Source organism: Protopterus annectens, chromosome 2.part2 (genome assembly GCF_019279795.1).
Source record: "Protopterus annectens isolate FY-2018-M chromosome 2.part2, PAN1.0, whole genome shotgun sequence".
Lineage (NCBI taxonomy): Eukaryota > Metazoa > Chordata > Ceratodontiformes > Protopteridae > Protopterus > Protopterus annectens.
Window position 1 is genome coordinate 175,818,046 of NC_056730.1, and position 11,768 is coordinate 175,829,813.

The 11,768-nt window shown below is 38.8% G+C and overlaps 1 long non-coding RNA gene across 1 annotated transcript in view; it reads left to right on the top strand.

Annotated features, from left to right (window-relative positions):
- Positions 1 to 10,772, top strand: part of LOC122795587 — an 80,301-nt gene extending 69,529 nt beyond the window's left edge. Inside the window, exon 3 of the long non-coding RNA XR_006363836.1 lies at positions 8,599 to 10,772. This is a non-coding gene — a long non-coding RNA (uncharacterized LOC122795587). The remainder of the gene's footprint in view (positions 1 to 8,598) is intronic.
- Positions 10,773 to 11,768: the final 996 nt, after the last annotated feature.

Consider the following 11,768-nt stretch of genomic DNA (forward strand, 5'->3'; position numbering starts at 1 on the left):
TTGTATATAGTTAATTAGCTAACTACAGGAAGCTGCATGTCATGTGGTACACTTTCCTTTAGAATATGTACTCTGATTAAGGAAATAGAGATGGTTTGTTTACCTCATCAGTTACCCTGAGATGTTTACCATCCATCTAAATGCCATCCAACACCGGAAGTGGAGAAATATATCTACAGAAGAACACATTTATCCGCTTTTGAGAGTTTACGTGATTGTATTTAAAAATGTGATCTAGCTGCAACTACCAGGAATTATGTCACTTCAGAGAAATTTAGCAAAAAAAAGCAAAAACAAAAAAAAGATATTAGCTCTTTTGGTGGGGAGGGGGGGGGGAAGTGTTCTTCTGTAAATATATTTCTCCACTTCCGGTGTTGGATGGCATTTAGATGGATGGTAAACATCTCAGGGTAACTGATGAGGTAAACAAACCATCTCTATTTCCTTAATCAGAGTACATATTCTAAAGGAAAGTGTACCACATGACATAATTCCTGGTAGTTGCAGCTAGATCACATTTTTAAATACAATCACATAAACTCTCAAAAGCGGATAAATGTGTTCTTCTGTAGATATATTTCTCCACTTCCGGTGTTGGATGGCATTTAGATGGATGGTAAACATCTCAGGGTAACTGATGAGGTAAACAAACCATGTCTATTTCCTTAATCAGAGTACATATTCTAAAGGAAAGTGTACCACATGACATGCAGCTTCCTGTAGTTAGCTCATTAACTTTTTATGGTATGTACCTAATGTCTTACATATGCTACAGATCTAGGAACAAGTTTCAGGCACAGGTCCACTGAATTCTATTATCTGACAGGGGCCCTTTTTATCCAGATCTACCTGCCTCATTTAAGGTTGCACCTGTAGTGAAGGATGTAGAGAATAGTTTGACTTCTTTTGGATCTGTGTGTCCATACATTGGTCTATGAGCCTCCCTTGGCATGCAAATCTAATTTAGATGATGTCAGCATTTGCTGGGTTCAAAATGTTGTCCAGTTTTGAATTCTCTGAGATGCAGTAGCTATCCCTTGATTTTGCAGGGGAGCCCATATCAACTATGGGAGCCCCCATTTCTGGTGGATTTCCTTCAACAGGTTTCATTCATGTCGAATGGGTTTCTGAAGAATGTTGGGTACATTTCATCATCAGTTGTGGTGGGAGAAAAGAACACCCATTAAGGCTGTACAAGTATGATGCCTCTGGAAGTGGAATTCAGAGATTAATACTATCAGAAATTACAAGGCAGTGGGGCCATGTGGCCATTTATACCTTGCCAGTGCCCATCTTTAGACCTTACATCCTTTTCAAGGAGTAATATACCAGACATACTGGATGTGAATTTATGAATACCTATCCAGTTGTCTTATTTCCTTCTTAAAGGAAATCAGTGTATCACATTGCTTGATCTGGAGTGAAAGCTTGTTCCAGAGTATGGGTAGTCATGTGACAAACCTGTCTGTCTACCCTGATTTGTTTATTTGCTGGAGCAGATTCAGATCTCTTATCTTAATGATCACTGGACAATTTGATTTAAGGAGATATGAGAAGTCTTGGATGGAGTGCTGGATCCCTAATGCCCTGGAAGACAATGCACAGATTGCTCTTAAGGAGTCTGTAGGGCACTGAATATAGGGATAAGGCCCCCAGCCTCTTTTGGTAGCTCAGATCTTTTAGACCCATGATCTTTTTTGTCAGAAACCTTTGGCATCTCAAACTGCATGATTTATCTAGCAAGATATATTCCAGAGGGGGTATTGTATTTGATAATGACTCTGATCAGTGCAGTATACAGAGAGTTAAGGACTTCTTTGTATCTAGAAGAGATACACTGTGGGATTAGCTGTGCCAAATAGAAAGATTTCCTCACCACTGTTGCAACATGATGGTCAAATGAGAAGGAATTATCTACCCATGTTCCAAGGTCCATCACAACATCTTCATTTTTGGAGTGGGCTTTTTCTATACTGTGAGCTGGGTGGTAGGTTTGTTTACAAAATGTGACAATATTGCTTGTTTAATGTTTAGTTTTAAGTTTTTTTCTGAACACCAACTGTTAACATGTGTAAGTTCACTTTGTAGCTTTTGCATATCAAAAGGATATTTGATTATGACACCCAGTTTACAATTACCTGCAAAGCTGATTAACCAGAGATCCTTGTTTTTGATTTTGAGGTCAGAGAACTATCCCAACTAGCAGTGGTCCTAGCATGGATCCCAGAAGGATCCCGCTGGTTGAATTCATTCTCTCTGAGGACATGATGGCCACCCTCACTGTGTGGTTTCTGTCCCTCCACCATTTTGCTATCAACCTAAGTGCATAAGGATCAACATTTAGCTTGTTAATTATGTAAGCCAGTGGTATGGTATCAAATGTCTTGATTAGGTCATGCTATGGTGTATGGGCAGTGTGATCGCTAGCTATGGTTTGTGTTACCCTCCCAAAAAATTACCAGATTCATTAGATGGTATATACACTTAACAAAGCCAAACTGCTAGGAGTCAATTCTTAGTATGCTGTAGTTATCAGAATAGTTATGACCCATTACATGGCCTTCTAGGTGAGGCTTACTAGATTGTTAGGCCACCCTTTTGAAGTGGCATCACAAGGGCTGTGAACCATACATTGGGGACAAACCAGGTGGATGAACTTGGGTTGAATAGCTGTAAGAGTGGGTCCATTCCTGCATGTTTAGTGGTGCACATTAGGCAAACTGGATGTTATTAGGTCCAGTAGAGGATATTGTGACACTGCCAGTCTAGCTCTATGGAATTTTGTAAATAATTATATGTCATTTGTGAATATTGATATGATTTATACAGAAGCATGTGTTGAGCAGGGTTTGTACAGTATGGAGCTTCAAGAATGTAACCACAACATACCGTTCTAGAACATAGAAGGTTAATTTGCAAAACCTCAAGAAAATAAGTTGAAATTAAATTGTTTTACAATTGCGTTATAAAAGTTAGTTTCAATGCAGCAAGGAGACAGGATGTCTAGAACTAGAGTGCCTTCTGCATTGTTTTGTAAGTGTTTTATTGTTTTATGACTTTCAAGATCTGCAAACTTCTGAGAGATATGTATTTTTAACACAGATGTTAAATTCTGTCAGTTTCTGTTTAGCTTGGGAACTTAAGTCAGGTGACAAAAAGTGATGTCATCCAAGCTAACCCAGTAGTAATATTTGATATTAATTTAAGAACTCCCCGACAGAAACTGGACATTTTGTATTTTGTCTTTGACCTGTAAACATCCACTCATCATTATCATCATCATCATCTGTACTTGCCTTGCTGTAAGTAAGATTTAGGGCATAGTATCTTTTTTAGATATAGATAGGAATATAGTAAAGATTAGTTTAGATGTTTTCTGTATTTATTTGAGACTGTCATGCAATGCTATTTTAAAATATTTCCTGTGATTTTGAAATATGAAATAACTGTGTTTGTGTACTGAGTATTGTCTTCTTCTTTTATTATTTATTATTAAATATATTTAAACCTTTCTGGCTGATATTTGTGAGACATATTTAAGCTCTTAGGGTACTTGCATATCTATTAAGCGACACTGTACAGGCCACTCCTAAATAGCCTTGTGTGGTCAGACTACCATTTGGATAATAGCAACATTACACAGTAGGATTGGACACCCTTTGTAAGGGCCTTGTAGTAGCTTATAAGTAGGGGTTGGTAACAGTGGAAACTACCTTATAGTCTGGGCAAAATGGGGCATAGCTAATAAACCTGTGCCAGCCTTTCCCAGGTGTGTGTGTGTGTGTGTGTGTGTGTGTGTGTGTGTGTGTGTGTGTGTGTGTGTGTGTGTGTTGAGTTTTTGTATGTGTGTGTTTGTATATAAATCAAATCTCAGTGTGTGTGTGTGTGTGTGTGTGTGTGTGTGTGTGTGTGTGTGTGTGTGTGTGTGTGTGTGTGTCAGTTACTTGGGCAGGGACACAAAGCACTTTTTGGACAGAGAGGATGCTGGAGGTCTTGACTTGGCCCCTCAGCTGAGATCCTAACCCTATATCTGTGTCAGTGGGGAGTCTTATTGGGGATCTGGAGAAAGAGGGAGAAACCAGACCCAGACTGATTGTGAGTTCTGTCTGCACTTAAGGGAAATTGCACTTTACTGTGTGTGTACTTGTCATCCTCCCAGTGTATATGTCCCCTAGCTGTTGCCAGTGGTGAGGATTGAGGCTCCTTGAACACTAGGCCAGTGTACGGGCATCACAGATATATTTTTTTGTTTGTTTGATTTGAAGAATAGTTTAGCAAGTGTTCTTTTGTGTTGATAGGAGTTTGAAGTCCTTTTGTACAGAAGTTTCTGGGGTTACACTTGCACTGAATTTACGTGTTAAAATATTTTTACTGCCTATTAGATCTTTGTAGATAGCACCATTCTGAATATGTTTAGAGTAATATTGGGTGTTATTTTGCAAAGAAAGATTTGTAGTCATCCTTAACTTCTGATGCCAGCGCAAGCTCATGGGTTTCCTTTGTTTTCCTGATGGTATTTTTAAGTATCTTAGATAACATTCTGATGCTCACCTTGAGTTGTGGGTCTTTAATTTTGTTGTGTATTCTAAGAAGCTCTTTTTTTCTTTTTATTGCATTATTTGTTTATGCATGTGGACTACCAGACTGGTTTGCTGTTAGACATTCAATCTTGTTTATTTCTGGTTGGGACTGCCAGATTAATACAGTTTTCTTAATGAGCATATGATTTCTTTGCATAATTACTATCCATGTCAATGTTTTAGGGTTAAAGTTATACCTGAACTTTGAGACTTCATCATAGAATTGCAGGAGGTTTGTACGTTTGATGTCTTTGAATACTGTTATATTTGCATCTGCTAGTTTAGAGATTTTAAAGAAGGCTACCAGATTGTGGTCAGACTTGACTGGGTAAGGGTATACTAGTGGGATAGTACATATAGATGCCATAATTGTAAGGACATCAAGAATATTTTGTTGACTTTTTGATTCAGAGAGAATTCTTATACACAACGTTGAGGAATTTTGAAGTATAGCCTACATTTGAGCAATAGATTTCCCAGTTTATCAGTGGGTAGTTAAAGTCACCCAGGATGTTGGAGGTTTTGGAGATTTGAAGGTCATCCAAAATACTATAGAAGCAGATGTGGTTTTCAACAGCCATCAAGGCAGTCTTGTAGCATGTTATGATCTGATAAGTGGTTCTATTTAGAATGAGTTTAATCTCATTAAGTTTGATTTGTAGGTCTCTGAGAATCTGCCTGAGGTAATGTGGTCTTTAACAAATATAGATACTTCACCACAGTTCCCTATAGGTCTAAAGGTGTGGAAGGTGCTATACTCCAGTAAACAGACAGTGCTTTCTGCACTTTTAAACCAAGTTTCATTAGTAATACACACATGAATGTGTTCCAAATGTAGGAGGGCTTCATGGTCAGGCAGTTTGTTATTTAGATTCCTGGCATTGAGCAGCGCCACCTTATTGTTGTCCGGTGTTTGATTTATGTTTTTTTAGGCAGAAAGAGGCATTAGCTGGACTCTCCCTACAAAAGGTACTATGTGGTTAGCAAAGGCTTTAGTCAGTATGCAGATGCCCTGGAATGAGAGGTGCAAGCTGTTCTTGATGAAGCAAGTAGGGTTATGCAGCAGATCGCCCCTCACTTATATATACTAAATCCCCCACAGATGACACCACTTCTTTAGCCAGTTATTGAAATCAGTCATTGTTTCAATGTATCTTGCATCGTTCTTGGGTAGGAAGGATTATGCTAAATACCAGAGTTTTTCCAGCATTTTTTACATTCATGAAGAACTTGGACATGTCTCTCTGCGGATCACCTACAGATCACCGACAGCTCAAAACACCATCACCCATATAGCTGACGCCATATGGTCCATACTCACAATATTGACAGTGCCAGAACTTCACAAAAAAAGGAAATTAAAATTTCCTTTTTTGTGCTAGCAGGGGGGATCCGTCACCCTGCGCCCAACCTCCCCATACCTTTAATATACCAACTCCGAGATCGCACTACAGTGCAAGAATGGAAATTTTTCCATTCTACACTATTGTGTTACTCTATCTAACAGCGTTTCCCCATTGTTGATATTCTGAATGTCGAACATATGGCGTCGGCTATATGAGTGTCGGCGTTGTGAGCTGTCGGCGTTCTGTATGGGACCCCTCTCTGCACACCCCTTAGGGTCAGGTCATTTTCACTCACATGGACCACAACCATGTCATAGTCATTCATGTTCATCTTAAGGATATTTAAGCCCATGGAACATCATAGATTTTTGGCACTTAAAACACAATTCACTGTCACTCTGTTTTTGTCCAGCCTTGTGAGAGTACAGGCTGTGTTTCGTACTATGGAGTTTTCAGTCACCAGTACATTTGTATTAGTAGAGGGTGTAGATATTCAATTTTTCCAGGTGACTGTTGGGTATGCATGTGACAGTTTGTATTGTGCTTTTTTAAGTGCAGATCAGTACAATATCACTAAGCTAAGGCTTTAAAGAAACCATAGAAACATATAAAAAAACATCCAAACACATTCAGTAGGTGCAGGTCCTGTTTGGTTCTGGTGAGATCACTCCTTACTTAGGTAACAGAGCACAGAGAGAAGACTGGAAAGTTGTATCACTTCTGAGAGTTTTGGTTCCCTAATCCAATCCTCATCCCATTTTGTTCAGTTACATAGTTGCAACCATCTGCCCCAAAGATGAATGAGGATGGCATAGTTTGACTGCTCTTCACTGATGTGGAAACCATCCATTACTTTGGATGGAGAGCGTCCTCCTGTGTGGTAACCTTTGACACCCTATTTTGCTTATCTGAGGCGTTTACTTCTACCTGATCCTGCTAATTTCTGGCTGCATCCTTTAGGAGGAGCTGTGAATGACTGGAAAACTTTATTTTGTGTTCAAGAGGTAGCAGTTCTCCACATGGATGCATTAGTACATTTTTCTTTCAGCAGGCATCAAAAAGCTTTTGGATCTTCTTTCTGGGCTTTTGTTTCACTGCAGAGACCAGCACGTATCTTGCCCTTAGTGCCTGGTGGAGGGAAGGCTTGGTGTCCAATTCTGTCTGTTAAAGCAACTTTTTCTTCAGGGATTCTGATCATCTTGTTAACAAAAATGACTGTCTTTTATACCTTGGTCTAGGACGAGTATATCCTTGGATGTTGCCTACCTAGTGGCTCCATCTCCGCCTAATGATCATGTTATTTGTACCTCCGAGAGGTTCTCCTCTTTGAGGAGGTTTTTCAGGTTTGAGGTAATAGTTTTTATACACAAATAGATTTCTTTTCCTCCTACTTCTTGGCAGTGGACATAAGTAGTGACAGAACCTCTCTCTCCATAAGCAGTGCATTATTCTGGGGAGTTCTGTCAGTCTCTTGGTTACAAGTAGTTAGCTATCACTCGACACCCTTGGAGTAGGGCTGCTACAGTTCTCTCCCCAGTGGGGGAAATCAAGATATCTCTGTTTTGGGGAATTCTGGCACTGGTTGTTGTCTTGTCCACTCATTTTTAAGTGTAATTGGCTTATTTGTTGTCTTGGTCTGTTCTTTCCAGTCTTTGGTGATGCAGATCTTTGACCTGGGAAGCTTCCTGCTTAGGTAATTTTCCTGTCCATGGCCAAGGGAATAGACCTTCTGAGCAGGTATTTCCCAATACTCAGTGTTCTAGATGGCTGTGATGTGGTTGTCCAGATCCTACCTCCTTGGTGGTTTTACTGCTTGGAACCAATGATAGAATACTTCTAAGAGAATCCTAAACATTAGATATTATAGATGCTTTCCTACCATATCATTTAATGAGAAGGTACCCGGTAAATTGCATGAAGAAAATGTAAACCCAGAATATTACAAAGTGATCAAATTAGAGATATCTGCCGAAGGGCCAACAGAAATGAACTGAACCATAAAACTGTACTGTAGGCAATAGTCATAAAAGAATTTGGATAATTTATTCCATCCTAAACCTCTTTGATTCTGAAGACAGGAAAATATGTCACCCCACTGCATAGCTAAAGGCAGTTGAAAGACCATCTCATGGAGATCACCATGGGAGCCTAAGACATTTAAGAAATGTGCCCAGGAATGGATTACAGAAGGGGACATCCAGCAGTTGCTCATTCCATATGGCCCATATTTCCTAAAACATATAGTATATCAGTTTCCATTAATGTTAATTGTAATCATCTTTCTATATCCATTATTCTGTTTTATGTCCTGTAACTATGAAAATGTAAGACTGTGTTAGCCCGCCTTTTGTTACTTCCAGGAACTTATTAACCATCCTCATTCTGTGACAGCGTGGTCCAGTTGAATAAGATTATACAGCAAGCTAAATGATTTCTAAAACTACTACTAATCTCTGTCTTCTAGAAACCCCTTTCATGACTATTGTCCTTTTTAACAACTGTGTACAATTATATAAAATGTAAGAAAGGTCAGGCTTAGTGAAATAGTACAGATTTATTGGGGGTTTATGTAAACTTTTGGGATTCTATGGGAACATGTAATAAGTATATTTCATTTAATTATGTTTAACATAGCATTACTGGATCATTAATATGCATGTCTATTTTACTAGGTGGAAGAAGTAAAAATGAATGCTTTTATAGCAGCAGTCGGAGAAGAGGATCGACTTCCACAAACTGATGTGAAGAGACTTGTCGATGAAAGACACACAAAAAAATGAGAGTGACAAAGCTGCAACATCTAACTATGCTTATAATGCATATCTCAGTAAATGGCTCATATTATCTGATTTCTAATATACGCAAATGAGCATTTATTATAATATAAGCTGCATTTCTTTTATGATAAGGTATGAACTATCAGTTAATTGGTATTAATATAGCTGCAAACATATTATGGATACAGTTATTTACCCTAACAACCACTCAGATCTCTAACTTAGTAAATGCAACACATGAAGGAAAGCATAATTAGAAAACAAAGCTTAAAGGCTGAAACACCTAAGGGTGCAATAAATCCCCAAATGCAGACAATTTTAGATCCAGGTTTCAGAAATAGTAGGAGTGCATGCTACAGTGGATTTTTTATGCTTTGGCAAATGCTTTTTGATTGGAGAGGCGTGTGTCGTGTGTTTCTAGACTGCATTGTTATGATCTGCATCTAGTTAATATACACATTTCTGTTGTATAGCAGCATCCCATAGTTCAAAGAGTTTCTATTATTTTGGTTTCTGACCCTCAGAATATAAGTTTAAACATCTGAGAGCTGAAAGCATTGACAAACTCCACCAGATAGCCCCTTTCACAGATGAGGTGGTTCATTATTATGTTTCCAGGGAGTAAGTAGGGATATCAGAACAATTGCTTTGTCCACCCAAGGAGGGAATATGAATGACCACTGGACAGTTGTCCTTCTTTAAGAGATTAGGACAAGAACTGTAGAGACATGGATACCTTCAGGAAGCTAGATATATTTTCCTCCTTGTTTGACTCCTCATGGCTGACCTTTGGCTGCACCCAGGGCCTGTCCTTGTCCATCAGGTATACCAGCCACTCCCTTCTTCTCACAGACTTACTCCAGTCTCTTTCTGGGGCCAGTGAAGAGGATGAAACATGTGGCAGCACCATGCTGCTGCAAAGGAGTATTTTATTTCAATATATCACTTCAATTGAGTGTGCATGTGCATCTAGGGACAAACATGCAATGGGGTATGCTGGTACATCACCCTGCCTCTGCAGTGACTTAGCCAATATCCCCTCTCCCTAAGGACAGTGCTCTCTGTATGTCCCCATTTCCCACGAGGGATCACCTAAAAGGAACATCTGAAGGCACACCCACCTCCTCAATCCAGCATCTTATATGTCTGAACCACTAATTAAATCCTGGTTGCCTGGGCTATAGTCAGAGCTATATTCTTCTACAGCATGATACTGGCCTGGCTAGATGTACTTATTGTATGCATACTAAGAGGGTATGTGCAGGGGCTTGGGAAGTAATATGTGTGTGTGACAGTGTATGTATACTTCAGTGATGTGACTACATGAGTGATCAGGGGAAGAGCAATAGGAAAAGGATGAGGTGCCAGGACAAAGAGCCATGTCTTGAGGGAGTAACCATTATGAAATGCACTACATCCTTGATGACAGGGGTCTGAGCACAGATGTTACATGTTTTGTATAGGTTATGGTGGAAAAATCAAGACCCATGATAATTAAGACTAGAGTATGAATACAAGTTTCACAGTAATTCTATACCTGAATATTTCACTGGCTGCTTGTAGAGAGGCCAGTTCAGTGTACGGCATCTGCCATTCTCCAGTATGCAGCCCTGGACTGCAACCCCTCTTGCCCATCTCTTGAGTCTATCTTACCATCCTACTCCACACTGTCCATGTAGCGATGCAATGCTCCCCATACCTCCCATGCCTACAGCCAGCATTCAAGAATCTAATCCAACAAACAGAGTTTCTAAATGGGTGTTAAGTAAAGTAACAGTAAGTTTGTCTTAATCATAAACTTAGTGATACAATAGTAATATATTTCTAGTATTATCTGATTGACTCTGCATCTATCTGCTGAATGTCGATGACTTAAGTCCATTCAGTAATTTTGCTGACCACTGTTCATCCTTGTAAAATCATGTGATTTTTTTGCCTTCTGCCTAGGTAATGATTGGTCTGCATGTGTAATAAAGTAGACTACAATGACCTTTTTTAGCAAACAGTAAATAAACAGTTTCACAAACAGATACATGTGTGTGTGTATATATCTATATCTATCTCTCTCTCTCTCTATATATATATATACATATACACATATATATATATATATATATATATATATATATATATATACACATATATATATATATATTTATATATATATATACACGCATACACATACACACACACGCATATATATATATATATATATATATATATATATATATATATATATAGATATGTGTGCGTGTGTGTGTGTGTGTGCACGTGTGTGCACGTGTGTGTGTGTGTGTGTGTGTGTGTGTGTGTGTGTGTGTGTGTGTGTGTGTGTGTGTGTGTGTGTGTGTATGTGTGTGTGTGTGTGTGTGTCTGTGTCTGTTTTGCATTATTTGCCTTTTCATAGTTTTCTTCCTAAGTTATATCTCTAAAGTCCCTTGGAGGTGTGTTCATAGTTTATTTTATGATTTGTTCTTGCCTTAATAAATTGTACCATGTGCATTTTGCTTTTTTGTGCATACAAGAATAAATGCTTCAATTGATATTTATGGCATTTGATTTGTGATTTTGCATTATTTGATTTTTTTTCTCCTTAGGTTATATCCGTCAAATCTCTTGGAGGTGTATTCATAGTTATTTCATGATTTATTCTTGTCTTAATAAATTGTACCATGTGATATTTATACTACTTGGGGAAATTTGGCCAGGCATCTTCCCCTACCTTTTTTTACAGATGCCATGTGATCTTTTACATCCACCTGAGCTACCACCAATGTAGGCAGATGGGGCAAATGGAGCCGCTATGTAACATCTTATCTGAAGGAAGGATGACACACTCAGGAGTGCAGTACCCCTGTTATGCCATTATGCTGCATTGTAATGTCGGCCATCCGTCTACCTTGTGTGGGAGTTGAACCACAGCCTTCTGCATTAAAGGCTACCTTTCCCTACTGCCACTGACTAATTTAGCTACTGCTGTCACTGACCGCTTAACAAACCAAAGCAATTAACTGTCTTTACAAGAAACCATATAAATAAAGGTTATTAGAATTTGCTCAAGAGAG